The 25,547-nt window shown below is 37.5% G+C and overlaps 1 protein-coding gene across 2 annotated transcripts in view; it reads right to left on the bottom strand.

Annotated features, from left to right (window-relative positions):
- Positions 1–25,547, bottom strand: part of Atg17 (autophagy-related 17) — a 51,821-nt gene that overhangs the window by 13,841 nt on the left and 12,433 nt on the right. The window lies entirely within an intron of this gene.

The raw sequence follows: 25,547 nt of genomic DNA, 5'->3' as shown, positions 1-25,547 counted from the left end.
GAAGGCTATTATACCTTCAATGGCGAGGGATTGAACGAGCGACCAACCGACACAGTGTCCACAAGTCGCTTGTATAATTGATCAAGCTTCACCGATGTAATCTTGGTGCTTTGGCACGCGACGAAAGCTCAAGGTCGCGTAACGGCTCGGATCATCTCAATACCTTGCGTCATACCCTGGATTCGTAGTGATACTTTGTACCTAGTTCTCGAGGTTTCGTTCGAACCGATGGTTCGAAACAATTCTGCTAAGGAATTACGTTTTTCTACTTCCATTCTGATTTGATGATAGATACGATAGAGATTCGGTGCTTAACTAATTAACGAACTAATTAACTAATTATCCCTTCCGTGTCATCGTTTAAAATCGTTTAAAATTCAGATCCAAGATGTATTTATGAAAAATACAATTTTTTTTTTACACCGATTTATTTTTCATGAAAATTACCGTAAGGAAACGCGGAGCTTCGAACACTCGGAGCGGCTGCCTGGGTTTCGTCATTCCTGATTCGAGGGAGAGATAACAAAGTCACTCGGGAGTGCAGTAAGTTGTAAATTATGTCCTCTCCCTTGCTGTGTCACGGGGCTAGCGGTCCTCAACGGTCTGGCGACTGCGTGTCGAATAATCTTCGTAGGATGATCATCACGGACGAACGAAACGAACTATCCACACGCGTATTCTGCGATCCCGAGCAAACGTGGGGTTTCGAACAAATAGGGACGCGTTTATATTAATAACGGATTATCCCTTTGTATTTTGCTTGACATCCATTCGAGGTCCAACCGATATTAAACGAATAAAATTCTCTTCTGAACCTACCCAACCCTTTTCTAACTTAAAAATTCTTCTAGATGTGTAACAAAATCGCGACTTATCTATTTTTACATCACAAAAAAAATATCATGTTCTAGCAAACTACGTCCCCTCGCGATGATACGAGACGACGAGTATCTCCTTACGAGTCTTGTTCAACGTTACGTGGTCAGTTTCGAGGCGAGTGTCCAATGTAGTGGTTCGAAGTTGATGGAAGGGAACTGCGTACATACTGCGATGCGTTCTGACAGCAGGGAAAATCGCTGGCCGGAGTTAATTTTATTTAAAGTTTAGAGACTGCTTCCACCGATTACCTCGCGAATAAACAGCACGTTAGGCTCTCTCGTAAATGCTCAGTAAGATTACGTCAAGCACACTTTGAAACTCGAGGAATTTTGTCACGATGATCGTACACTTTATTACTAGCAATGTGTGTTCATAGGTTTGAGCGAGAGAGTAGAAACTGATTGATGAACGTTGCCTAATATCATTCAACGTGCTATTTTTCCTCGGCAAATATTGACCGTAACGTAGATGGTAGTCATCGAGGAAGAAATCTATCAAGACCTTTCGATCGATGAAATAACCATCCTACGAACTTCATTCTTCCGTAAGTTTCATCTGTATAAATCGATTCGTTCTTCCGTACAATAAATAATACTTCTCGTAAATGAAAGTTTCGTCAGTCGAACAAATTACGAAAATTTGAAAATTAAAAGTCGATAGGAAATAATTTCCATAGGTTCGAGTATACCTTTGTCTTCTGTTAGCTTTTCCGACGAATAGAAAAATAAGACGCGATACGATTAAGCGAATCTGTGGTTCTTCGAATTGCAAATAATTGTTAGCCGATTGATCGAAATTCACATGGCAAAAAGAGCTGCCGCATTGAAAAAGAAAGCGAAGTCCGGTAAAGATGAACCAGAAGAGTAAATCGAAGCTAAATATGTATATGTTGCACAACTGTTGGATATTGGATCGATTTTATAGCGCGCTGCTACATGGGACGCTGTCTTTTTTCTCGCTGCCCCGTGTTCCGGTGTTTCGTTTTAGAAAAAAGAAAGGACGATCAGAGGGAAAATTCGTTAAAGCGTAAAAATGTCAGAAGGTGGAAATCGAACGATGAATTCATGAGGTCATAAAAATCGAAGAGCGAGGACAAAAGAACCGTGGAACGTGACTTTTCCCTTTCTCACTCTTAATTTCAATCATTAATTCAGTTATGACCGATTTCCATTCGCAACAATAGACTGCGTTGTAGACGAAGAAGAATACGAAATAAATCAGAGATCGAGACCGAGTGACCCCGACGATTTGCAAATCCAAAACCGATTTGATCGTCGTCATCCGCGGATTGAACGTAGAATGCCGTCTAAGGGGAAAATAACTGCGATGATTCGCGATGCGTGATCTCACCTGGAACTGCGACGCAGAACATGGACAATCGGTAATTAGCATTTGCGATAAAACTTCCAGCGCGAATGCTTATGGTCAACTTGCGTTTTGATTCGTGTTTCGAATAACTCGATCGTTGTTTAGAGTTTAAAGTGTGGATAGAAAAAACGCACACGTTGTTACCGACGCGCGCGTTACGTCGCCTTAATTTACTTAAAACGTATAATTAGTTGCTAGAGCTTTTCCGATAACTAGTAGCCTGCGAATTTCTAGGCATTTATGAGAATTGTAAAAAAGGACAAATGCACAAAAATACATAATGCGCAAAGATAAACAAAATATCCAAAAGGGAATTATTGAATAGATAAGTTTTTATCTATTTAATAGGTCAATTCGCCACTAAATAGGTGAAAGTAATTTCTACTTTGAGGTTCTACTTCTTGTATAGTGAAATTCTAGGAAAAACATAGTTATGCACCTATATACAGTAAAACATCTATCGTCTATCGAACCATTCAGGTTACACAACGATAACGTAGAGGCAAAGCGGGCAAAAACGTTGAAGATTTGCTCGCGTTTCGTCTACCGCATATAACGACGGTAACCTCATTTTAATCATGTAATTGCGTAAGCTTCCGACGCAGGTTGAACCTGGCAAACAGGGGCCAAGAATTTCACGGCACGACACTGAATTCCCAGAATATCTTAACTTGGACTAATGCTCTCCTTTTCTAATTATACATACTACGCACCGCAAACACACGCCTACGCGTTCGAGAATGCACCCCTCGTTGCCAGAACAATCGCAGTACGTACGTTTATTAACCAAAAAAGAAAAAAAAAAAAACGTATTTTCTTCAATTTCCATATTCAACCAAATCTACAAAAAATTACTCAAATCGGCATCGATCAGACTCGACAGTTAATCCCCGTCTTCTGTATTTCTACCAATCACGCTATCAACCAACTATCCGGATAATTGGATATTGGGTTATTCGTCGGAAGCGGTTAAGCAAGCCGCCACGATGAATGTCGTGCAATCTATCGTAACTTATTAAAGGGTTAATAGGTCGCGGGCCACGCTTCGCGGAGCGCCGTGCCAGACATTTGCGAACGCTGTTTCATTCGGATCAGTACTCGTACGGTTGATAGTCCAGCGGCCTGCATTAAAGCCGCTGCCAAGCATCCCGATGGGACTGCGTGGACGCATGAATGAAGAACCATAGCGGCTCGATGGGCCGCGATCTTATCTGCGGTGAAAACTCGGTCAGCCGTAGGCTATCTGGGGAAAAAGGGGGAAAGAAATCGCTGGTTTAGCGGTCGATTTATTGGTCGATCGCCAGAAACCGATTGCTGAACGAAAACGCATTCCTCGTTGGTAAATATCACTCGATTTCTCTCTCCTTTGTTCGAATTTGATTCTTTCCTCTCTGTTTTTTTTTTCTTTCTTTCTTTTCTTTTCATTTTCACTTGTACATCGTTCGCGTTAGTCCATCGATGGCCGCGTAAACGTGGGACGTGACTATCGAGACTCTTCTTTTCCCCTTTTATCTGGACACGATTCACTTCGCACGAACACCAGATAACATCTTCGCGTCGCGAATTAAGAATTCACGGAAAAGTCTGATTACTGATTTTTCAAAGAGAAAGGAGAGTCAGGTTTAAGGTCTGTGTTTTTACGTCGTTTAACGCTGCAGCGAATCGCATCGATTTACTTTCATTGCCATGAAAGTCACGCGACTTTCGGTGGAAATATGAAGTAACAACGAACGTACTTATGCATTCAGGAGTGAAAAGAGTCGATTTGAGACTGTAAGCCGGGAATTAACGAATAGGCAACGTAGCTTTGCCTCGTTCCTCTCGTTTTTCTTTTGATATAACGGCGAGACTCAGGTACGCAGATCGTTAAAGCGGTACAAATTAACCATTTTCTCTGGTTACCAGTGAAACTCGGTACTTTTACCACAAATGCGAAACATGTGTTTTCTCAATTAGAACAAATTTCTTGCAGACATGGCTCGTAATCGTTGAAATCCTGCCGTTTTGCTTCAAACAAACTGCAAAACATTCCCACGCCAGCATAAATCTGTTTTTCTTTTTTTTTTTTTTTTTTTTTGCTATGTAAAACGATGTTACATTACCATTTTTCTAACAGTAATAGAAAAGAAAGGATAAAACAATTTGATATTAGCAAACTTGTATACTGTAATTAGTTTCTTTCATTAATTACGGAGTATGATTTTCTATCTACTGCTCTAGTAATTATATCAAAGTGGGAGAAACGTTTAGATAGAGAAACAGTTGGAAATAGCAATTTCGAGCAGACAACGAATCAAGTTTCCACGCAATCCTCAAAAGTGCACAACCCACCGCGGTTCTCGCCACCTGACACGCACTTCTTCGACGTATCCTATAGCTTTCTCTCGCTATGTACAAAGCCTCTACTATCGACAACGAAGCGCAAAACCAATAAAATACAAGATTTCGATATGAGGTAACCTGCGTGCGCTCGGATATATTTGCACGTTCGTTCATAAATATTAAGTCATATGCTAGTCTCGTGCAAAATCTGATAATTAATCTAGAATTTTTTTTTTTTTTTTTTTATTTGGAAGAATTTTACAATCAATTCTCATTGAGAATTATAAGTAATATATTCTAGCGTGGTACTATAACTTGAATAATAAGTGTTTATCGTATGTTTGATTCTAGTTGAATTTAATGCTTAAATCTAATTAATCTAAATTTGTAAAGGAATAGAAAATTGGTTAGAGTTTTGTATTCTTACAAGATCAAGATTCAAGATACTTCAGAGAAAAGAGTCAATTATATTTTTCTGTATAATTATACAGTTGTACTATTATTGATTATACAATTTAATTCTTCTACGTAATTATCTCAGGTTGTCCAAAGGTTTCTTTTGTTTATATCAGGAAGTAAATTTTTTGTTTTTTATTATTTTATCGAATTACGTATAATGACGTTCCATTGGAGCAAAATTGATCATACATAATTCAATAAAGTAATATAAAACAAAAAATGTTGCGCACCTATTATTTCCTTGTATGATGATGACAATGATGATGTTCTATTGGAACTGTAGACGCACTCGACAGCAAACCTTTTTTTTTTATTTCGAAGGATTTTACAATCAATTCTCATTGAGAATTATAAATAAATTATTCTGGCGTGGTACTTTAACTTGAATAATATGTTTTAATAATTTAATAAAACTTGAATTATAATATCGTACGTTTGATTCTAGGCGCAGCATTATCGTGACGGAAAGTCAGTTGGTAGTTGACTAGAGTTCCTTGACGCATCTTGAACAATCATCGTCCGAACTCAATAAAATAATATAAAACAAACAATGTCGTGCATCTATTATTCCCTTATAAAACGAAAGAAACTTTCGGGACAACTCAATACAATTGTGCTATTCTATTCTTTATCCAATTTATCTTGTCTCTTTAAAAATATCCTAACGCTTATGAACGAAAGTGGAGGTGAAATTCCTGACGAAAGATAAGGGTCGGAACGAAGACGACGTGAAAAGATCAGCCACGCGGAATGAAGGGATCGGATAAGCAGAACGTAGACGTGTGTATACGCGAATGACAAGCTTCATAAATCTATCTCCGCCCTTTGGGAGCCTCCACATCGTTCTAGCATTATGCAAGACAAATGCAGTGATTGCAACGCGCGAGATCTGAAAAGGAAAGCCTCGCGTTACTAGAATAAACCCTCAAGGCTGGGATCTGGTCCAAGTATCTGATATATCGCGCCTATACATCACGCACTGTGTATACAATGTATCCACGGACCGCTGTCAATAAATGATCATCGTAATTTACGATGCAGCTCCTGGTTCACGCGCACGAAAATCCCTCCAGCGCTTTCCACCGTCTATTTTTCACAAATTTCAAATTAGGTGGGTGTCGAACGAACAAAGATTTGTGTTCGTGGCACAATTCTCGTGGTTACAAATTGAAAAACCGAGAAACATTGTACATTAATCTTCGCCGTAACTTATTATCTGCAGGAAATTTGTAAACGTTATAATAAATCTGTATCGTATTATGCTATACGTAGCGTATACGTATATTATGTAGCTGTGTGCACATATGGGACATTATCTCGAGCGTTATAAAATAAGTGCAAAGAAAAGTGTATCGACAGCGATAAATTCGCGTGCAGTTAATTGGCTCGATAAAAGCTTGCCCCCAGTCAAATCTTAACCCGATCGAAGATAACCCTAAGCGCCCCTTGTTCTTCTCCAACTTCCGCTCAATGTTCTATTTCTCTGATCGTTGTTTTTCCTTTCTATTTTTCTTCCTTGTTTGTTCTCGTTAATTTACTTGATAGATAAATCCCGAAGAAATTAGAAAGCATATTTTCCTTCGCGATATATTTCTTATATTCCAATGTTGGAGGAAATTATAAATAAACTGCCAACACTTACGTAAGTTCGTATTTTTGTAAATATATTTTTAACAAATTTAACCTAGGTAGAAAATTATTTTGCCTAAATATTGTAACGAGCACTGTACTTGGAATATTTCATATATTTTCCGATATTAACTCGGTATAATTTCTAACTGGAGAATCTTAGTATTTATTTTGAGCTAAAAATCATGTGTTTCTGCGTAGCGAAAATGTGACGTGGTGTAATTTATTTTCATTTACTTGAAACTGTAGTAGTAACTAATGCGTGGGTATTCAGTACCCATGAGCTTGATCCAATCGTAATCATCCAAAATCAGATACGTGTCTGACCAATGTAAGTATGAGCATGCAAGATGTTCGGGAGTAAAAATACGAAATTGTAGAAACAAACATACTGGACATTCTATGGACGTTTCAGTTTTTAAGTTTGCTATATGCGATCGCACCGTTTCGCGAAAGCGTCATGTGCTGTCAGCTTTAGGGTGGAAAACGAAAAGAGAACGACAGCGCGATAATCGCCACAGGACAGATTACTCCTTCGTAACAATGAGCATCGTTGTGTGAGGAAAAGCGAGGAGAAATGGTATCGGGGTCTAAATAAAACCCAGCCGATTGGTTATCGACAGCTAAATAAAGAATATCGGCCCGGCTCGATGCCGAGTGCCAACGTGGAGGCTTTTGTTACGTGTTCCTCATTGGCTTCCCTCGCTCTTTCACACCTACCCGATCGACACCCTCTGATTTCCTTTCGTTTTCGACTCGACTTGTTCATTCAACGAACTCGCTTTCGTCGATGCGTTTACTCCGCCACCGATTTGTCTCGCCGGTGTTCATTGATACTCGTTCGTCAAAGACGAAAACGAAGCGAGATTTCAATTTCGTCAAAGGTGCAGAATAAGGTAACCAGTCTCTTGCTATGGAAATAGGAGCATTCAAATTTTCTTTTTTTTTTTTTTCTATTATCTAATTTTCACTTTGCAATGTGTCCAGCTGGACATTTGGTAAATTTGTCTAACTTACTTGCCAAATAACACGTGGATGGCTATCCCCAGCGGGATACCATCTTTGAGTTTGGCTATTTTATTTCTTTAGTGAGGTCAGTGGGATGTTTTCTTTTTAGTCTTCTTTCTATGAGAGTTTTGCTCGCTTCAGCAGCCAGCTGGTTTAAATGTGTTGCCATTCTTTTCTTGTATTTTTCTGCGTACCTGCAGATTTCTTCTTTGACCGTTGGTATTTTTAAGTCTCTGCGTATATCCCTATTACTGACATACCATGGGGCGTTGACTATTGTTCTCAGTGTCTTCAATTGTAGCGACTCTAGCTTATTTATGGGGCTCGTTGCTACTGTTCCCCATAATTGTATTCTGTACCTTCAACTTGGTTTTCTTATCGTTTTGTACATTTTTAGTTCATTTTCTATGGCGAGTTTAGTTTTTCAACCAGTTAACCAGTAAAATGTCTTCTCTTTATCTGTGTTTTGTTTACAATTGATTTAGTACGCTGTTTCCATGTAAATTGTGTCTAAGTGCAGTCCTAGGTATTTAACTTGCCTTGTTTGTGTTATGCGCATGCCATTCAATTGGATATTAGATAGTTTCCCTTTTCTTATTGTAATATGGTTGGATTTACTGGGGTTTACTTTTATTTGTTTATCTTGTAACCATTTTTCTATGACATTCAAATTCACGCCTTCTTTTATTTTTTTCTTTGTAAAGTTAAATTTGTAAAATTTGCGAAAATGTAAAAATTAAATTAAATTTGTAAAGAGATAATTAATCATATAATATGCTATATTATAATATATATATATACATAATAGAACTGTGTATTTTATAACGATCCTAAATACATGATGAGAAATGATAAAAACTACGAGTAAGATTTTTAGAGGATATTAATAAATTAATAATTATACATTGGAGCGTATAAAATTCTCTACGCTATTAAATAACGATATATAAAATACGACAAAATGGGTATCTAATATAAATATGAAAAATCATAAATATTTTTTTCTTTTTTTTTTATTTGGAAGAATTTCGCAATCAATTATCATTGAGAATTATAAGTAAATTATTCTGACGTGGTATTATATCATGTATAATAGGTGATTATCGTATGTTTGGTTCTAACTGAATCTAATGTTTAAAGAGGGTAATGTCTAGAGGGTAATTTCTTTTTCAGTCTATGGGTCTGACCAAGTCGTGTCAGGTAATCGAGTAACCGGTGGTTGTTAATTCTTATGTTATATTTATTACTGAATTTGAATATTTCTTCTTTAACTGTAGGTATCTTAAGGTCGCAATTTATTGTTTCGTTGGTAACATACCAAGATACGTCTATTAAGGATCTTAGAGTTTTTGATTGGAATCGTTGAAGAATTTATATGTTGGAATTACTCGCTGTTCCCCATAGTTGGATCCCATAGGTCCAAACAGGTTTTAATATGGCTTTATATAGCATTATTTTACTCTGCATGCTTAAGTTGGAACGTCTGCCAATGAGCCAGTAGAATTTTTTAAATTTTGACCCATAAATATGAAAATTGACTAAAATACTGGTCGAAAAGCATAATAAACAAAAACCAGCGCTGTTTGAAGTTAAAGAAAAGTACCGATTTCGAGTCTTCGGACTGAGGGTCTAAGAGGCCTATATTTATCCTTCATTCGACGAAGAGAGAAGATACTGTTAATGTGAGTGAGAAGCGTAGTTTCGGTACGTTTGATGAAAAGAACGGACACATCGGTAGACCTCCCTCTTTTCTTTCGAGAAAACGAATGGTAGGTAGGAAGGTTTTTTTCTTGGAAAACTAATCCCGAGCAGGTTCGTTAAATCGACGTTGAGGAAAAAGGGATGGTTCAGGTATTCTTGTCCTGCGAGAAACCAGTCCCTTTTGTGAAACGAGTCAACGAAGACAGGCATAGAAAAAAAAAAACCGGAAGGTCAAATTCATGGGTCTCGGGAAATGTGGAAAATGTCCAGAAATATGAAGATGCAGGCCAATGGTACAAACGTTCTCAGTCGTCCATAACAAAACAGAAAAGCAAAAAGCGACCTTTAATGTTGACTTCAAAGCTTTGAGATTCATTTACATTTTTCAAGGATTTCAATCACGCAATAGAGAAAGAACGATTGAAATGAAAAGTATAGGGTTTGAAAATTAGATTAGCAGTTATTTTTTATTGTCATTCTTGAATAAACTGGCGTTGATCGAAAGATTCGACGAAACAAATAGTAAAAGTAGTAAAAAATTGATTTCAAATTTTAGTTATTTATCAATTGTCCAGCTGGACAAATTGTAAGGTACAAATTAAATAATAATAAAAAAAAAATTTTTAGTTGATTTCAAACTTTACCAAGATTTCGGTCATCCAATCGGAAAACGACAGGCACAAAAGAAACGACCTAAAAGTCGGGTAGCAGATGTTTTCCATTTTCTAAATGACCCGAGTCACTCTCGATCTCCCGGATCCAGTGAAACGCTCCCTAGCTCGAAATTAATATTCTTTCTTCGCAGCAGCGCGGACACACCTTTTCTCTTTCTCTTTTTCTCGCGGAGCATGCTTTTTTGCCGAGCATATCAGTGCCGTGAAAGTTCGCGTTTAAAGTGGATCGCGGACTCGAGATTCAGAGGTCGTGGAAAATGGCTGGCGGCCGTTCTGAACGCTGAACATCTCCCGCGGGTGTGAACGTCATCGGTGATTCGTTTTCGACCTCGTTTGCCAATGGGAAAAGGAATCGTGATTCGCCATCAAGAAATAAAAAACGAGAACAAAACGATATGTCCATTGACAGAAACTACATTGACAGAAAAGGTTCATATACATTGGATTATTTAGCGAACCGCACGTTATCACGTCGAAACTTTGGCCAGCGTTCGAACGTCCTTTGCTGGCTCCTGCAACTCCGAATTCTGTCGAAGCGCCAGGTTACTTTTTCATCAAGCATTTTCGATCAAATTTTTTGACCAACGAATAGGAAGATTTAGGTTAATGTTCGAGTTTTTACGTTATGCTTGCTATTCAGTAGCGACATTTGAATACACAAATAGGGAAAGTAAAGATAAAGTAATCTTGCTACGTTCTTTGAAAGTCATCTTTGGTCCAGTCATGTTCTTGTAATGTCAAGAAATCGCGAACAACATGTTATGTTCTTCATATTCCGCAGGTAAACGACAGTCGCGGTTTTCCTTGTCTTCTCTAATCTCGATTCTCACTCGATCGCGCGATGAGGTTAAGCAATAAACGGTAACGGCGCCGCACATTCCCACGTACATACACACTGCACTTTCCTTTCTGTTTTCCCAAGCAACGTCCTGCTAGTTGTTACATAAAAGGACTTAACAGGCTGATGGATTGAATACAGCCGTCTATCGATATCCATTTGGATCTGGTCGAGATGTTGTGAAAGAAGTACGCTTTCAACGAAATACTCAGTGTGTTTTTCGTTTCAATTTTCACGCGTTCCAGCTCCCGACGAAGATGCGGGAAAAAATACCGCGGATCAGTCGAATCGCTGACATTTCATATTGCAATTGCGATTCAATGATTTCAAAGATTCTAAGTGGAATTAGTAAGAGCTTTCATCTTAAATTTTGGAAAAACGTTGAAAATTGAGCAAAGTTTGGAAAGGATATTCCTATGAAACCTATTTACTACTAGCTTGCGGATATTTATGCAAATTCATATGTTTATAAATATAGTACAAAAATGGAATCTAGATTTCAGATGGTTTTATCCATTAAACATTATAATAGCAGCCAGTAGTACACTTTGTATATTTTATGCGGGGTGCTTCAAGCTTTTCCCACCGTATATTTTTCCATATTATGCGCATTCTGCGTATTGTTTGTGTCTTTAAATTTTCCATAAATGCATAACAATCAACCGTTCGTTTATTATAGGATTATTATAGGAGAAAAGTATAGAACGATAAGTGTAAATCGATAAAATTTAAGAAATGTTTTCGAATGAAAGTTTGAAGAATTAGACGTTAGCTGTAAGCGTTACAATGGAGCGATATAGTTTTCTAGAATTCCTGTAGAATGGATTCTAGAAATTGGTCGCAACTTGCGAATACAGAACGTTCCCTCGCACATTATCGACACTTAACGCTGCCTGGAACGCAAATAATTATTCAGAATTGTTCGAAGATGCTTTAGGAACGCTATTTAAGCGCGTTACTGCTCGTACGTAGCTCCGACAATATGTATTCGTCGATTAGACCCGTTCGCTTATTTTATTCGCGTATATATTTTTGCATTGCATAATACAACTAACAATATTATATAGCAACTCGTGTGTCAGAGTTTATTTATGCGCTGTTCAAGTTCATTCTGGCATATCCAGATGCTGTGTAACATTGTGTCGTAAAGTGCAATCATACAATCCGTGACGAATTTCCTGCTCTCAAAACGTGTTTATATTTAATCTCTTGAGAGATGATAATATATACGTATAGCATATATTAATTTAGATTTATATTATATTATTATGACAACTTAGACACGTATATAAATCCTTTATGAATGTATTATGTCTGTTATGCAAAACATTTTGTACTATTTTTCAGAAAAATAAAAACTAATAATTAAAAACTAATAATTTCTCTGGTCTTAATAAATTATGATGAGCTGATAAGAGGATTTATCCAAACCAAAAGTCCTATTAGTATGAGTATAATAAACCGTCGATTACGCTAACACCAAACTACACTACACTAATTTCCTGCCTGTCCAGTCAACGAAGTAAAGAAGCATCGTGTCTGCAGGTGACACGGAACTCTTTGGCGTTCACAAACGCTGAAACAAAACTGCAGACATGATTCGACCTCGTTCACACGACAAGTATAACGCACGAAATAATTGCGCGGTGGGAGTGATACATGGAAAATCGCCGCCTCGCGTCGCGTTTCGAGCTGAATAAAAAAGCCAGCTCCGTGGAGAACAATATCGCTGGCGTGTGCTCGCACTTACATCACCTTCACCAAGGCAATTACCATCCTGTACGTGCTGCTCTACATGTATGCGTTCGTGGCTAAATACGGTATCGTTACTGCGTTTGTTGTAACGTGTCATTCATGATCTGGAACGTTGCTTCCGCGAAATATTGCTTATTACCATTATTACAGTAGACATTGTAACGGAATTCGAATAAAATGTGCATATATATTGTAATAATTTCAACTTGCATTAACATCATTGTTAATTTATCTACAAAAAGGTAGTTTCATAAATATGTATTTACCGAGGAAAATTTATGGGCGACACTACTTTCTTTGCTTATGAATGAAGATACTGTTAGCTTGTAGCTCGCAGCTTGTAACTTCCTGCTGACGCTGAAACTAGAGCATCCTGTCACTCCGTGACAATACTCCGCTCTTACTAAATTATTGTATTGATTACACTCTTGACGTTTGTCCTCTATACCATTTTCCATATTACCAGAGCGATTTTTCCCCCCGAGAAAAATTGCTTTCTCCATAGAAAATATCTCTTCGACGTTGCGACCAACGAAATACGTAGGTCGATTCGTCTCGTTTCGAGCGACCAACGAAATGGTTCTTTTGAAAAAAAAAAAAAAGAAAACATTTCTTTTGCCCGTCGATCAAACGAAACAAACGTTTCGTATGTCGCAATTAAATACATACGATGTAATCGTAGCAATTTCCATCGTGTAAAATCGTTTAATGAGCGTGGCTCGCCTTTGATTTCGATTAATGTAATTCGCATCAATTACGAGCCATTACCACGTCAACTTTCTAATCGGCACATGTAATTCGTTTCATCCTTTCTACGAGTTCTCGATCGTTCAAAGACAGGAGAAATAATATATGAACCACTGTGTTTGCGAGTTCGGACCAATTTTCTTTATTGACGCGTATATCCAAGATGGTGAAGGAGAAAAAAAACGCGTGCAAAAAAGAAAATGAATATGATTTAGCTAGAAGGTAAGTAGCTACGTTTATTAAAGCGTTGCACATCGACCACCTTTGTACATGTGTACGCAGGTGTATATATATACGGAGGAAAGATCATGAAACGAGCCTCGACGATGCTAAGAAAATCGCATGACCGCGTTGCCATGTTCTGTTGCAACAGTCAGAAAATAAAAGCCGCCGGGGGAACGGAAGAATATGGACACGTGTACGTGCCGTTCCCACACATCGAAACCGCGCAAATAACACGATGAATAACGAAGCATATTGCTTATTCATTGCGGTAATGCGGAATTTTCACCGTGCCGGCAATTTCTTTTCATCATCAAAACGGTGTACTGTAGTATTTAACCTAAAAAGCTGGCCAAAAATGAAATAAAAGTTCACTTAAAAATAAAAAGTACTTTTTAATTTTAACTGCCTTCTTCAACCAAGTTACTTCATTGTGCGTTCTACGTATTTCGAATGTAAAATATTTTTCTTCCTCTTTCCTATATATCCGTTTGACGTCTCGTCGCAACATTTAACGACGTCTTTTGCCAAGCGACATGATTTTAACACGGATGGATGCGGAAACAGCTACTTCCACGATAAAATCGCTCTTCGAAAGTGGAAATTCGAAGAAAATTGCTTCGCGAGTAGCACGGCTTTTTTCGAGATTGAAAGCTGCAAACGAGTTTCGAACTTGGATTGAAACTACCTACTTTTGGAATTGTCGATAGAAAGTCGTAGAGGAAATATCGTGTTTGAAAACGTGTTAACCGTTGAATAAAAATGTATGTAACGTTGTATACAGCATTGTTTATCCATTATCTAACAGTCTTGAATGATGCGGTTAAGTATTAGTAGCGTGCGAATCGGAGAAAAACAGTAGAAGTCATTCAGGTCCAAGGATATCCAACGCATCTGTAGATGAACGAGAAAATCGAGTAAAAAATCACGAAGATCATAAAGCAATAAATCGAATGAGCTCACCAAGAAAGTGGTCTCGGTGGATTTCCTAAATACGAAATAAATATTTACAGCATGATACGAAATTACGTAAATGATACGCAAAATCTATATTTATTTAGACCGTTGTAAATACACGCAATAATGTATATTGTTAATTTTTGTCATTTATCTTCAAAAAAATTTGTGAAATTGAAAAATATATATAAATATATTTACGAAATAAGGAGACAAAAATTATATAGTCCTTTATATATATAAAAGAAAAAAAAAAAAAACAAAATTTATCATATTAGAACGCTTTCTGAAGTTTTAGAATGTCATTTTACCTCAAGTTTTTTTAGGCGGAAAAGTTCATCACTTAATACCATTTTCCATTAAGTTGCTCGATTATAAATGCGTCTCAATTTCTATTCTATCAGCTGATCTGGTTGTTATCGAACGATAACGTAATTGATGTAGTTATTATTTCCGCGAACTATACGGAGCAGGAAAATCTCAGCACGACAATTCGTATTTAACGACGCGGACGTCTCTCGTTCTAATGATGTCGTTAGATATTAAAAACCATTAATATCTCTGGAATTCGTTAGAAGATTCAGCAGCGCGGTACTCCTTGACACAGTCTGGCTATGTCTTAAATTATTAATCGCGAACTACAACGTCGAAAGAGGAGCGCGAGACAGATCGAAATGTACCGGGTGGCCTGTTTCGATCAAGCAATGAAAACGTCATGACTCACTACCAGGAATAGAACGAATAAGGAATTAGAGGTGGATTTATGAGACTCAACGTAGAGCGATCGATAGATGTCAAGGTCACTTTGAGGTTGTTGTATTTCTCTCTCTTGCTTTCTCCCTCGTTCTCTTTCTCTCTCTCTCTCTCTCTCTAAATACTACTCATTTAGTTAGCGTCTTATCATTATAGAACCAGCTAAAAGATTTTTATATGTCTAGTTTATTTTTCTAGAAAAACAATGTTTGTCGGTATAATTTTAGACACAACGTACTTCGTTCCTTATCATATTAATTACGACGTATAAAAATTAACGTTTTTTTAAGCTGGTTCTACGACGATAAGACGTTAGCCAAGCAAATAGTATTGAGATTATATTAACTGCAAGAAAAAGAAGCGATAAAAAATAGTTTATTCTTGGTTCGTTTCAGCTAAGATATACAATCTGATTAGATAAAAATAACGCAAATTCAGAAAAACAAATTAAGTCTGTCTGAGACAAAGTTGAAGAATACACGATATACTAGATAAATAAAATGAAGCAGGTGAAGTAAATCTCCAAGTCAAATTCCTTTAGTCTTATTTATAAAAATCAGAGTCTGCATAAATATCCGCGGTCCACCGACGACAAAGTTCTAATGAAAAAAAAGGAATAATTTTAGCGTTTTCTCCATCGATATCTCGCCTACCTCTACTATTGCTAATTCAATATACACCTGCGGGAACATATCCGTTCATTGATTGACGAGATATACCCATCGCACCATTTACGTCATTTCTGCTCAACGAAGTTTCGCGTCACGCAGAACGCACGTTATACCATCGAGGAAACTTATAATCCGGTGAAAGGGCACGACAGATAAGGTGAAATCGCGGACTTTCCTACTGTCTTTTGATTTTTCCAGGCCAAACGGAATAATAGCGTACGTGCACGTGTAACCTGCAAAAGTGTCCGTGCGACACGTGCACTACCGGATAGTGAACGGTTACGCGGCCGACTCACGCGCGGTGCCAGCTTGTCTGCTTTAAATTAAAGTCGCGTCATTCGTCGTCACACGTCGAACCACGCGTATACGTATTCCGGTCGCGCGTGCAAACGTGGTAAACATCGACGGGAGAAAGAGGATAGCTTGTGGAAAATGGCCGCGACGAAATCCACGCGTACGTGATTATCGATCGGTTGTTATTCGTCTGAGAAAGTGATTTTGGGGTGAAAGTTAAGTATCTGAAAATGTTTCTCAAATATTTTCATATTTCTCATATTTTCAGCATCTCTGGTATTTTTAATATGCGTTTCTGATAGTTTCCGAGTAAAATTTATAGCATCTCTGACGTTTTTTCGAATAAAGCTTCGTCGTGTTCTTTTACTTTGAACTTGAATCGAGAGAAAAAATTCATCTTCAAACAAAATTTTAATACATCTATATATATTTGCTACTTTTTTAAAATAAACTCTTCGTCTCGTCACGGATATCATAAAAATTTCCTAATTTGACTTTTAAATGACAAGGATAAGGATTAATTTTTAAATAAAACTTCGTGCAGTCAATCGAGGAAATTTGCATACTATACGAATGGAATATCAGGTAGAAACAGCGTGGGTCAATTGTGAAGAAAACCATATCAGAAGATTGCTGCGCTTCGCGTTGCTACAATAACGCGAACAGATTTACAGAATGGAACGATCTCGACGAGTTCAAGGGTTGAAAGTCTCAAAGGTCTACGAAGAATCGTGTTAACACGGTGAAAATAATACTCGAACGTATGCGTGCGAATTGTAAATTGCATCGAATACTTTCCGAAGTAATATTCCTCGTAGCTATTACATTTTATTGCAACTAAGCCATTATTTCAAGTAATCGTTCTAATTATTCGCTCGACTTTCGTCATTCTTGACGTATCGTCAAAATATACAATTTACATAATTATTTTGATAATTATGATAATGATTGGCGTAAAAAATTGAATTTATCAGTCAGTTTATCACGAATATTTAAAATTGCTGAAAATAGTAAAACTTGAAACTTTTATCGACAAAAAAAAAAGGAGGAAATTAGTCTACTGACAAAAATTACGACCAAACAAAGTTGACTGTTATGTTTGTTTTCAACCTGCTTTTTTCAAAAAAATTTCGTTATAAATGTTATTTTTATCTAGGATATAACACGAATTCTGAAAATGCTGCAGGTTTTCATTACAGGGTTCGGAACAAACACAATTCCAAGCTAAAAATCAACAGTTTATGTACTTATAAACGATACGCAAACTTTTACTCAAAAAATTCGTCAACTTTTAATTACAAAAAAGGATTTATATAACATTCTGTGAAATATTTAGTTACATAACGAGCAAATACATACTTGTCGATAAAAAGTAAAACTTCAAATATCTTCAAACAGAGAACATAATCATTTAGACCAATTTCATAATCACCGTTATAGCAATCTATATTTATAGTAGCGAGTATAAATTCATCTCGATCGTTAATCGGATTTGACGTGATAGAAAATCACGTGAAACGATCCTAAAACGATATTCCGTATCGCATGGGATACTTCATAGCCGAAAATAGCGTACGCAGCGAACCGCGTGCTAAAAGGAAACATGGTTTGCTTACAGCTGGTTTGCGTACGAAGAATTTACGAAGCACGATAAGTAGACTGTGCAAATAGTCACGGCAGCGTGGACGTAATATGTAATTGCAATTGACTTTGCTTCAGCCCAAGGACTGTAAAACAAAAACTAACACACAAGCCTGAACACGGAAACGATTTTTCGTTACGTGAATGTAACACAACAGTTGCAACAGAAAAAAAGACAACGAATAAAAGAATCTAACGAACCGATGTTCTTTTTCAAACGAATTCTCCTTGTGCTAAATTTGCAAATGAGATTTTTTCGCTTTCTGACGGACAAAATTTTTAACTTCAAATCGAGATGCCCTTTGTACGTGCATCGACAACCGATCGTTTCTCCAAGGAAGCTCTAACTACATGGCTCGACGAGTAATGATTTTTTATTTTTTTTATTCCAACAATCGAAGAGAGAAGACGTTCATATAAAAGGGTTGAACCTGCTTCACATACGACATATAAAAGGTGTTTCCAATACTTTGTCCAACATCTGTGTACGAACAACAGACATCTTCTCGCTTCGATTGTTAAAATAAAGTAAACCGAAAGCTACCATTTATTAGGACATGTAGTCGTAGTTTCCTTGAAAGGACGATTAGTTACCATATACATATATGATATATAAAAACTGTTTTCATAATTTTGTACATACAATTTTCCAATTCCTGTACATACGCCATTGTATGTTAAATAAATACAAGGAAGATTGAAAAATATTTATCAACAATATTTTACAAAAGGTATTAATTAATTAAATCACAGAATTAAATATACGATGTATAGATATACAGGAGATAAATAAAAATAGTAGAATCACTATCGTATTTTTATTACGTAAATCTACAGAACTTCTATACCTTTAAATAATACTTTATCTATATGCTTCCTTCGTATTACAACTTTCATATCGAATCAAAAGAATATTTAAGTACACGCTTATCGCTGTCATATATGTAGATATATGTATGTTCGGTTGATTTGCCACTGGGATCAATTCCGAGTAATACATGATTTCATTTAACACAGGAAAACATTTCTACGAATACATTCGTATGTAAGTAAGGACCTACTTCGAATCGTAATACGTTCTCTCTTTCTCTCTTCTCATCGTACTTACGCAAGCTTCAACGAAAAGAACATAAATTCCGACGATAAAACACCGGAGTCGTTGAACGAAGAGATTTATTAAAACACCACACGAACAATCTTTTTTTATCCAAGCTTTTACGAGCAGATATCAGCTTCCTATCGTGAAGCTCGTTCCGCGAAACACGCAGATACGAAAGAAATAACACGTCGAATAATATCTGTTTCGTGCGAATGTCCACGTACCGCTGTTTACGAACATGTATTCACGGATTACCATATTTACACGAAGACGAGATCCATCTGTACCCTTAGATTACTGTGCGTATACAGGCACGTAAGATCCATCGAAACTTCGAGTTGCATTTAAGAAAAACGATCGAATCGATCAAACGACCAACGGAGGATATACACTGCCAGCCATAAATCCAATCTCTGGCAATTAGGACCACCTACTTACAAAAATTTCACTTTTCTATTAGGTCGATACATGCGAAATATCGTGTCTTCAAGGTTTTAATTTGGTGGCTCGATATTACCCACTCAATTTTATCGCATCGTTAACCAACCATATTAAATTGTATTGCGTCTGTGCTTAATTTATTCGTAGATTATACTCGTCAACGTGGAATATTGCCGCGCAACGACGCATTGTTTTCGATGAAAATAGAAAGAAATTAAAATAAAATTGTATCGATATTTTCATTCGGTTCGCACAATCGTTCACGGTCAAGAGGAAAATAGCTGAATAGTAGCACCGATATGCAAATCAAGTCGGATTAAGGCGTCGTCGTCGGCGCTCTCGAGGAATTTCGCGATTGCCACGCGATCGAAGAGACGGGAAAGGAGTCATGGGATAATGGATTCGCATCAGTTTGAATAATGCGATCCGCGTGGACCAAACTGGGGAGAAAGAATGCACGAGTTCGTTTAGAAAAGCGAACGGTATCGAGGAAATATCGCGTGTACTTGACCGGAGTAACTGGAATACCGCAATTTCTATGGCCTTACCATACAATGTTCCATCTCTTCTTTGTTTCAAACGAATTGCGGACACAAAGGTAGCTTCAAGGGTGCAGTTTAGGAATTAAAGTGCCATTAGAAGTAATCCTTCAAAGTAAATCAAATAACTTGACATCTTTTTTCGTCGAGTGAAGTGTACGGTCGCGTTTATCGATTATTATTTCTTCGACTTCACAGCTATGTATACCGAATAATAGTATTCCTTTGTGTGTTGCGGACGATAGAAGTTATTTGAAGAGATTGTAGAAGTTTCTTTGCTAACGTTCGAGAATAGTTAATAGTGCGTTTGTTATCTGTTTGTATACTGCCCGTGCACGTGTCCGTGAAACATACACTATATGATTCATTTAAATGCTAAATTGACCAATTTCACATTTGAAGACTACAGGAGAAGAAAGAATGTAATATACGACTTTAAATCTACAAATTTGTAGACTTTGTCTACAAGGCGAAGACACAATCAATAACCCCCCTCCCCACTCCGAGATTTCTAATTTACGAAACTACTGTATCTTTGGCTATATACTACATCATAAAAATAGAAACACTGAAATGACGCAAAAAATCTTACTTCCAACAATATCTGCTCTTTCGTTTTATTCCACTCAAAAACCCTTCGCATCAAATATTCGTCTGAAACCTATCTGACTTCTCCAAAAATTTTTTCTTCTTAATCATCTCTACCTCCTCGAAGGACTCCGAAAATGTCAAGTTCCACATAGTATTTACGCGGAACGTTCAGGTCAATGACTCAGTCACGGACCTGTCCGAACAAGTATTGTTGGTATAAATTAATTCAAGGCCAGCCAGAAGAAAAAGACCAGGGGGCCGTAAATAAGGAGCGAAAACGGCCTGACTGGCTGGCTAGCTGGTTATATTCTCCCGAGCGTTATCGAGATCGAGCTAAAAACAGAGGTCAAAGGTGGCCGGTCGTCATTTCAGCCGAGACGAAATCCAATTTCGCACGCACCTCGAGGCGAACGAGAATCAGCTGACGGACACCGGTCAAGCCAATTGAATTCAGTGGTTGGGAAAAGATATCGGCCATGGTGGACACAAAATCTGTCGACTGGTTGCCAGAGGAAAATCCTTGTAATGCTTTCTGCTCCACAGGAAAACGAACCTTTTTCCTTTGATTCGTTCGCTTCGTGAAAAATAGCCAGCGGACGAAGCGAATTGAGCCTTCGGCATCGACGTTTATTTATATATCCCATGATGGGTCTTCAGGTTGAAAATTCATGGAATAAATTATGACACTGTAGAAATTTCCGTCGCTTTTTGCAAAAGGATCGATGTTCGATAGTTGGATAATTTTTATAAATATCGCGTAACGATAGTTAGTCGTTAGGAATGTGCATTGAATCGTATTCCGAAGAAATTATATATGGTTTGATTTCTATTTGAAAGAACATTTCATATGCAACCTAACACCCATGTATATTTTACAAGATGTATACTTGTTGAATCATCGTCGAATCTTTAAACGAAGAGGATTTGTTCCTATTTGTACAGTCGACGTCGAGAGGAGGCCAATGACTCTTTCCACTATCCTCAAACAGTTGCTACCATTAAAATTTGTATTTACATAGGAATCTCTGGGGCGCGGAGCGGCTGTTGGAAACTTAGGTATCGAATTCGAGCATCTGTTAAAATAGTAACAGGAATGATAAGGCAGGATTATAATATGTAAACTGGTAACTTTAATCTCCAATACGATATTTTGTATTTGCATTGAGATCCGGTTAGGTTTATTAAAAGACCCGATTGTCAAATATAGATACGAATACAGGATCTCCTAGATACGCTAATTCCTCGTTTTTCGATTATTAAAAATCCAGTCGATAAACAGTCTTCGACTTATATTAACGTATACCATATGTTATACAGCGTTCGCAGAAACAGGATTCCTATTGTTAAATTCCATATTCTGCTTCAATTCGCACGTCCTCGCAACTCGATTCAATCATCGCAGTTGTTCCATCTGCCGCCTACGGTCTACGAAACCGTGTTTCCGCGAACGCAATCGTAATTTTTGCCAGTCCAGTAGAAAAGATTCGAATGGCTTGTGGTATTGATACAGCGTGAGACAAGTCGTTCGTACATTTAAACACATGTAGATTATACATACACGTACTGTGTGTTATACAGACACATAACGTAGCTGTTTCTTTTCTTAGACTTCGTTCAAGACGAATTTCCTGCGTGATCTAACGCACGATGTCGATTGTCCACTGACAACGTGTATCTTTATAAATCGTAAAATTGCTTCCCGATAGAAAATTCGACTTATCGTGTTCTCCCCCTTCACTTGCGTGTGCGACGCATTTAAGCGCACTAGTTGCGTGACATGTTACGTTATTTTCCGATTACAAGAGAAATAATCACTGAAAATAATTCTGAGTAATCGAGTGGAACAAATTCATTATACATGTATGTATATATACATATATATTCGACGTAATTAACTTTTTATTCGTTCGTCATTCTTCATGCTATTAAGTTTTAATTGGCAGAATGATTGCTAAACTCGCGTCATACATAGTTGAACCAAGTATTCCACCTGTTCGTTTGTTCCGAGTATAGATTGATCTTCATGGGTTATGTAATGCACGTGCCGCGGCCTCTCCATTGAGAGTCAAACGTGAAACATTAAAAAGCACTTGTTTCAACAATTCTAGGAAGCTCTTCCGGCTAATAAGACTAAATTGCTACATAATAATGATCGCGAAAAACATTAATACGCTATTATATTATTACATTGTCACACTGTCGTCTATAAATATTTCAACTTCCAGAGCAATTTGATCCGAAGATTTATATTTTTATTATATTTCAGTTGATTGTGGTATGGTTGCTTAGAAGACAAGATCGTTAAAATTAATAGAGAGCATTGTTCGAGAATTTTACAAGTACCTTTTATATATTTGTAATAATGTGGAAATGTGCAAATACTTGTTAACAATAGCGAATAAAGATACGCAGGTAGAAATCGCGAGTAACAAAATGAGAAATTCGGCCCCGACTATTTGTTATCAGCTGTGTTACTCTTCTCATAACTGTTATGTCATTGCCGCTGATATTGTTATCATTCTGTTTATAATAAGCCGAGAACAATAAAAAATTCGAAGCAAAAGCACGTATCTTTCCGCGATTTATCACGTTCATCCGACATAGTATTATTTTGTAAATAATCGCTCGTTCGAATTCATCATGGCAACGGAGCGGATACCAACGTTGCACAGCACCACCGAAATCGTTCGCGTGACTCTAGTGCATTTCATTTGACTCTCGTGTTTATCCTCCGTATGCTTATCGTTCTCCAACATTCTGCAATTGCCATACTTTCTCGCGAACTTCACGCGAAAAATTCGCTTAAGCTTATAATATACGTTAAACGTATTATAATACATATGTTGAATTATTTAAAATATGAAAAATATCGAATGAAAGATTATGTTCAAGGACAACTACGGCTATCTTTCGAAATATCCGCTTTAGGTTCGGAACAGTGACGTTGGAACAAAGAAAAGAAATATGGCACGCGGTCATGTCTGGTTATAGCGAACAACGAAAAACCCACGAGTTCGGGGATATCGAAGGCGAGTCGACTTTTTCCCCTGCTGACTCATCGACCATATTGCGATTGACCCCTTAATGGCACCATTCCTAGGCCATCGAAACGGCGAATGCGTATTAAAGTTTTTTCCCTGATCCGAATGAAAGGTAAATTTGTTCCGCGTTAACGAACACAACCGCGAATAAAAACAAGGTAACAAAGAGAGAAAATTAAGTTCTTATCTCGTACTATTCTAAGATACGAAAGCGGGGATGATGTTTTTGACAGTTTGAAAAAGTAATGCAATGTTAACTCGTTTTCTCTTATACGTACTTTTAATGCCGTTGTTAAAGCTTCTAGAACAATACCAACTTTTATCTATTCTCGAGTATGACACATTAAGAATGGATTCTTATTGTGATTCAATGGATCGATTTTGTCTAGGAATCGGCTGTCACCGTTTCGAGGAAGACATTTAAAAACCATTAGCGAGCTAACTCTGTTCTTCGTTGATACCTTTAATTCCCACCCTTTTCGAAAAATTCGTGCAGCTGTTAACGGATAGCCACAACCGCAACTAACGAACAGTTCTATGCATTAAACCGTCCCAATTGTATCTTATCTTTATCCCAAATCTTGCGAGTGATGGTAGATTGAGAATCTATGCTTTTATAAAATACAAAAAGATTCTTTTAAAATTCTAAACTAAATTATCCTTTCAAATTGATTTAACATCATCTTCCAGCTAGCAACGTTGAAATTTAATTAATTGGCCAACTGGTACTGTAGTTTTGTAACCATTGGAGTTTAGACTTCAAACTAATAGCATCGGTACGTGCAATTGAAAAAACTACCGACACATTTCGATATTTACTTCATGTCATATTAATCAACGTAATCGTTATTCACATATTGTACATATATGAAAGCAGCTCTACACAGAAGATACCATACCAAGCCGACCCACTTCCTTCGACTAAAAATCGACACTTTACTATCGACTTGTAAGTATCCTAATGATTAGCTATTTCGAAACTTCCTATTGCAACCGACAAAATACATATTACGTAACGCCGTAATACTCGATCGCGTTTGTTCAACGGGATGTTAAAAACTGGTCCTCTATCCGCTTACTTTCACTTCAATCCGACAATGATAAGATGAAATGCGGTAAAATATTAAATAAGGAAGAAATTCACCAATCTTGACTTACACCGTTATGATTTTCAATCCGCCGCTTATGCGTCAGTGATATGTATTTACATTTGCGGTTACAGAGTAGAGAGACAAAATACGATTACAAGAAATCATTTAAATATTTACGTTGCAACAAAAAGTGAGTAAATACCGAAAAACCTAATTATCGGGAAACGTTCTTAATTTGCAACCGGTATAACACGGATTTATATAACACAAAACCGCGTGTTATATAGAATATGTAAAACGAGGGTCTACCGAACACGAAAGCAGAATCTCAGTTTGCCATTTGCTCGCTTTCTCTACTCTAGCTGTTGCTCTTTCGGCCGTGTTTCTGCCAGTAGCCTCCAGCTTCACGACGATTAACTAATTTTCCTCAGAAAACGATGCTCGAACGCCGACCCAGTTTCGGTTTCGATTCGTCAACACCAAGACACCAATTCCGTGCTCGGTGCACGTTTGCAATGAGAGCCAACGGCGGATCGTTATCCGTTGCATAAAAGAATCAGGTCAAAGTTGCTCGCGAGGCTCATTGACACGGGTCAAAGTCTTGTTGCGTCTACAAACGAGCCATATATATATTCGTTGTAAGCTAGCCAAGCCTCCCTTCTTCAGAAACAGGAAGCAAAAGGGAAGACTCGATGAGAAAAACGGGACATTACAGGATTAGCTGTAGCCTCTTTCTGGCGATCCGCTAAATTGCCGCTGGAAAAAGGGGTCTGTCTCCTCGCGGTTCATGACGCTTTACGGCCCTGTTAACACAACCACGGATACGA

The sequence above is a fragment of the Bombus fervidus genome, chromosome 17 (genome assembly GCF_041682495.2).
Source record: "Bombus fervidus isolate BK054 chromosome 17, iyBomFerv1, whole genome shotgun sequence".
Lineage (NCBI taxonomy): Eukaryota > Metazoa > Arthropoda > Insecta > Hymenoptera > Apidae > Bombus > Bombus fervidus.
The sequence above is the reverse complement of the archived record's forward strand: the minus strand, read 5'-3'. Positions and strand labels throughout refer to the sequence as shown.